Source organism: Bidens hawaiensis, unplaced genomic scaffold (genome assembly GCF_021521415.1).
Source record: "Bidens hawaiensis isolate Kalapana, Puna unplaced genomic scaffold, B.hawaiensis_p1.1 tig00026885_1, whole genome shotgun sequence".
NCBI lineage: Eukaryota > Viridiplantae > Streptophyta > Magnoliopsida > Asterales > Asteraceae > Bidens > Bidens hawaiensis.
Window position 1 is genome coordinate 54829 of NW_027494336.1, and position 6289 is coordinate 61117.

Here is a 6289-nt window from a genome sequence, read left to right on the forward strand (position 1 = left end):
TCAACAATTTTACCCTTGATGTAATTTTCGTAAGAAGCAATGAAAGATGCATAGAGAGCAAATTGCTGTTCAGCAGACTTAACACTCATGGGCATCTGAGAGTAGTTGTTGTTCGGAATACTTGAAGAAAAACTACTAGTTGTTGCTTGAGGTTTAGAAGAATTTGTTCCACCAGCTACGAAACACACATCACCATCCATATTGAGAGTTACATGACCATCATGAGTTGAGTTAGAGCTCGAGTCTCCCTTTGAGTAGTAAGCAGATGATTCAGACTTCGAACTTGAACTTGAGGTAACTTTCGCACCATACATTCCCGGATCCTGAACCTGATCAGTTGGTGTCTCTTTTCGAACCATGTTAAGTTCAAAAGTTCGTAGTTTATTGAATGCTGTTTCTAAGTCAATGTTGGCAAACTCTTTATCTTCTCTCATCAAGACAGTGTACATCTCCCATTTCGGTGGGAGAGCATCAAGAAGTTTTTCCACGATCTCGTCTTCTTTATATTCAATTGAATAGTTTCTGAGTTCGGTCATCAAGTGATAATACCTTGTGATGATATCATCAAGTGACTCATTCTTCAAATACTTGAACACCGAGAATTGGGTTTTGAGTAGCTTAATCTTGGATGCACGTATCCCCACATTACCTTCATATCGGTTTTCAAGCGCTTCCCATAGCTCTCTGGCGGTTTTATATTTCCTGAAGGTGTGAAGAATCTCTTGTGGAAGAGCCATTGTTATCGCAGCATGAGCTTTGCTTTCAGCCTCATACATCTTCTTTTCTTCCTCTTCCATCTTATTGTATTTCTTAATTTGTTCACGACCCTCAATCAAAGCCGTTGGTGGAATGTATCCATCTTGAATGCACACCCACATCTTAGCATCTTGATATTTAACATATTGTTCAAAGCGATTCTTCCATGCTACGAAATCTGTACCCTTAAGCATTTTCGGAGCCTTAGTGGCTGAACCGGCTTCCACTTCCATTTTCACCAGTTCCATAATATTTATATAAGTCATCTTTGGAAGAAATACAAACGAGCACTCAAAGAAACCAAAAAAAATAACTTATTATTCTGAACAGTACTGTAGGTGAAGTTACACTTAACTTCGCTTAAGTCTTAACTTCGCTTGTCACAACTTCGCTTGTCTAACTTCGCTTGATTTATCAACTTCGCTTTCTTCACAACTTCGCCTGATGACAACTTCGCTTAAGTTAAGCGAACTTGTGAGTTAGGCGAAGTTATTGATAACTTCGCTTAATCTTATATCTTCGCCTAAACCCTACAAACAGTGGCGGCAACTTCGCCTGATGAACACAACTTTTTGCAGGTTTGATTTTGACGTTTTGCGAGGAATGTGAGGATGTAATGGGTTGTTTTTGATGTAGGGAGGTGAGTAGGACACAAAAACTCGGTATATCAACGTTAACTCGTCCCGCGAATAGTCGAACGGAGCGGTTTCAACACCCGTGTGATAATCCCGAACCACACAATCACGAGCAAATGCTCTGATACCAATTGTAGGTTCCCAGCCGGATCTACACGGAAATATCTCGTTCTACGTAGGTGCGGAATCCCTATGTAAGACGATACGAACGTAGAATCGATACACGTTAAACACAAGCAAACACACGTTACAATAAACAAAGAACACGTTGTATTGCAACTAATAACACGTGATATTGAATCATCGATTACACGTACTGAACAACTGACTATAAACCTAGCCACAGCTAAACATATATATCATACGACAACTTCGCCTAACATGTTAGGCGAAGTTGTCAGTAACTTCGCTTAAACCACAAGTTCGCCTATGATGAGCGAACTTGTGAAACACATTAATCAACTCATAACAAAACCAACTAACACTATTACAGACACTCGATACTGAACTACTGACATCATGTACCAACAATGTGAACGAAGGTGCTGATTTTATTGAGAATCCAGACGCTGTTCGGACAAAAGGATGTGGCAAGGTTCGTCAAGTGATGGGTGAGACGGTGAAAAATGTCGAGAAGGCAGGTAAAACTCTTGTTTTCTACAGGATTCCTTTTTCCAATTCTTATCAAGTCTACACCTCGTCGTAGATTAGTTCCTCTTTCTAAGATTAAAATAGAGCCGTCTTCTAGAATATACTTTAAACCTCTGGTCAAAAGAGTTCCCTCAAAACTTACCCAAATTTCGTTGAACCTAAAGTTGAAAAGTTTAAGTACAACACCCTGAAGGTTGAAAAGCCCAAAGTTGAGCAAAGTTGCATTAAAAATTCAAGTCGTTGCGATCAACAACATGATGATGAATGGATGTTTTATTATGATTTTGATAATCCCTTCCCTAACATCACCACTCTGTTTCCATACTGTCACACCCCGACTTAGGGCCTAGGAGTGTGAGCACAAGTTGGTACCTATTTTGTAAATATATCAGAGTTTATAGGTAAATTTTTAGCGGAAGACTTTAGGTTGAATATAATACTAATTTACATTGAAAATTTACTCGGGAATTAAATATCTGAGTATTAGTTTACAAAATATATATGTTTCATATTACAAGGATTTTTTGTTATAAAAAACGGAGCCATCTTGTATGCGCTTCTATCTTCATTAAGACTCCAATCCTTGTTAATGATACTTATGCTTAATTACCTGCAAAGGGTTGGAAAAATACGTCAGCTATATGCTGGTGAACACGTATGACTCGATAAAACATTTGAATGACATTACAATACAAATATAGTTTTCTTTACAAGCTTAGCGGAAGCATTTCTACTTCCGGTCTATGTACCACTGCCCTACACACACAATAATTCCCGAGACACGTAGCCCTTAATGGGAAATTAGTTATGACCATTAGCCCGCGGCCACGTAGCCTTTGAATGATTAGGCTGAACGGTTATGTTTGGATCCAGACACATGTGTATTCGGTCTGAGTTGATTTTATTCTCTACTTTGTATTATAACGTTTTAGAGATCACATAATCTCATGTAAACATTGACTGACTCGTTAAGACAAACACCCGTTCATCTTATCGAGTATAAATATATTATGACTGATTAAAAAAGGTTAACGTATTCACATGTACAGTCGGTGTTGAAAACCTTGACTGATTGATTGATTGATTGTGAATGATATTAACCTACACATAAATAGGTTTGTATGAATGTTTTGAATGATGTTAAGCTATGATTGTAAGCTTAACCTTGAGATTGTTTATCTTTGATTGTGAATGAATATAATTAGTTTTTATGAGACGTTTGATATAGCATACTTTGGCTTAATAGGTTCTAACACGTTGGTAAGTTTCTTCAGGTAAGTAAATGGGTCCCTCGGTTGATTGGGATTTGTACGAATTACGTTTCATTAGGCAAGAAACTTACTACTAGTGATATCCCCCTTACAGTTACTACATGCCCGTCAAAATATATCTTTTGTTTAACATTACTTCATCATGAAGTAACGCTTATGAAAACTTGATTGTTGAATGTTTTGTAAAATACGATCAAGGTTAAAGGCCATAGCCTCGATTGATGGTCTAAGCTATAATTCAAATAACTTAAACATAACTCCTACCTTATATTGGATACTTAGATTGATAATAAGAAAATGGCAAGATCTTGATCTACTTGCTTATATGATTGCTACTTGATTATAACTTCGTTCCTTGTACGAAACACGAGAAAATAGCACGTCGGCTTATCACAGAAACAAGGCACGCCTTTCAATGCTAACTATGTGAAAGTGGATGTGTAATGGGATGACGAGAGTTCAATACCCATCACCCCCTTTTATAGGCTGATTCTGGACCCCGTCACGGTACACGACGGGGTCTTGGTGACCCGTCGCGTACCGCGGCGCCGCACTTTTACGCCGCCTTATGCGGTGGCCTGTCATATCATGCCATGTGTTGACACGTTGTTGGACACGTGTCCGGTGACTCACCAAGATCATCGCGCTACGCGATGGGATCAATGTTATCCCGTCACGTACCGCGATGGGAGAAGATTTCCCAAAATTTACAATTTGGTCCCTATACTTATTAAAGTTAGTATTTTTAAGCTAAAACTTATAGGGTTTGAGACGTGGTGTTACACATACCCGACTTCGTCTTTTGACTTATGTTATTGTTGCAAACGTTTCTACTTTGTTCGTTAGTTTGTGAGACCCTCACTTCAGTTGGTCAAAATTATCTAACTTTATGTACTCTATCTCATGTTTTTTTTAAATGTATTAGGTGGTTTTTAATGTTTTCCAATGTATGTGTACTATGTTGTTGTACTATATTCAGAGTATATTGTTTTTTAATTGTAGTAGTTCATGGGAAATATGTTTGGTCACTATTTAGTTTACTATATTGGGAGACGTGTCAAGGACCCATCGTGTAAATCAATTAATTGACCTATCTACTTTCCCTACTTTCCCTCTTACCATATGTTGTTACATTTATTTTCTTTTATTAATTTAATATTTCTTCTCCACCCACTGAGTTGTTGTTAAATACCCATCCAAAACTCAGCAACTCGTTCTACATGGTTGCCATCCAAAACCCATCCAAAACTCAGACACACCAGTATGTATGTTTGCTACTACCATAAGGTTGCCACCTTACGTACGTCCTGGACCGATTTGAATCCTGATCGCCATTTTTATTCATGTCCTCATTTGATATATTATGTCCTTTGTCTGCATAATTATGTTTTTCCCAATTACACTATATTTATATATTTTTTTATTTTTTATTTATGTTTTTTTAATCTGCAGGAGAAAAAGTATGGTTACTTTGTTTGGCTAGATAAGCCAATGTGTGACCGTTCAAAGCAAATAATCTCTGGGCTGTTGAAATCATGTAACATCCTATTTTGAGGATAAAAATAAATTATTTAAAATCTATATTTCAAATATTATTAGACGAGTAAGTTATATGTAAACTAACTCAATTAAATATTAAGTGTTTAACTGAACGTTCGGAAGTATCTAATATCATTTAAAGGGTACAAAATAAATATTAAGAATTCTATTATTAGAAAAGCAAATAAAAAAAATACTTCTAGTTCACGTATGAATTAGTGGTATTATATAGTTTTAAAAATAAAATATAAATATAACAATAATAGGATAATTGTAGTGTGAGGTGGAAGCCTTAGTTATTAAGAAAAGTGATGTACAGATGCCACGACCATTATACTAGATACGGTTGAGAAATTAAATCTTCACTATGAAGACTTACTCCACATATATATACATGCATACGCTCTGGACACAAAATAGAAATAAAAAGGGCGAGCCTTTAATATAGCAAAATAATAATAATAATAATAATTCTGTGATTCAATCATCTACATCTAACGTGGTTTTAGCACTAAAGTGATTACTTGGAAGTCGGGTTTAGTACAAAAGTTCATAAGTGGAGGTAAGTACACAGACCATAATCATGTTATTTTTGCAAACGTTTCATATATGTTAATTTGGATATGCATATAAATGATTATTTGAGAAACGATTGTGGGTCTAATAACCCTCATAGGTTAAGAATGAGCTCATAAGGAATTAAACTCCAAAATTTTACGGGTTACGAGTCCCGAGGGTTTCGGTAGTTGAAACTCCAAAATTTTAATATTATATATAAAAGATTTCGGGAGTTGAAATCTCAAGGGATTCGGGTGTTGAACTCCAAATATAAAGGGGGAGTAATAACCCTCATAGGTTAAAAATGAGCTCATAAGGAATTCGGGTGTTGAATTCCCAAATAATAAAGAGGAGTAAAATTAAAGATTTCGGGTGTTGAAATCCGAAGGAATCTGGGTGTTGAATTCCCAAAGAATATTGTGGAGGAAAAATAAGGATTTCGGGTGTTGAAATCTCAAGTAATTTGGGTGTTAAATTCCAAATAAAAATAAAACATATTTTTATAAAATGGTGTACTTACATAGCGAAAGCTAATAAAAATGTTTTCAGGAAAAGCACCCCTAGATGGTTGAAGCTTCATGGACGAAACTGGGCTGACAAGAGAATCATACTCTCGTGTTTAATAGTTTGTATAATAAAGGTTGTTTTAAACATATATGATTTCTTGTACAATGTATATTTTCATAAAATAAAACGTCACCACGAGTGGCAGGATTTGCATGTAAACTGGGACCTACTCTGATATATTTTGTGAAAGTATTATTTATAAAAAAAATAAGGGTGTTTCAAATCAAAAAACAAACTTGAAGTTGATGTCAAAGTTTTGCAACGTCAAATACGCGATAGGGACATTCTTATTGTTATTCTAACTTTATTTTT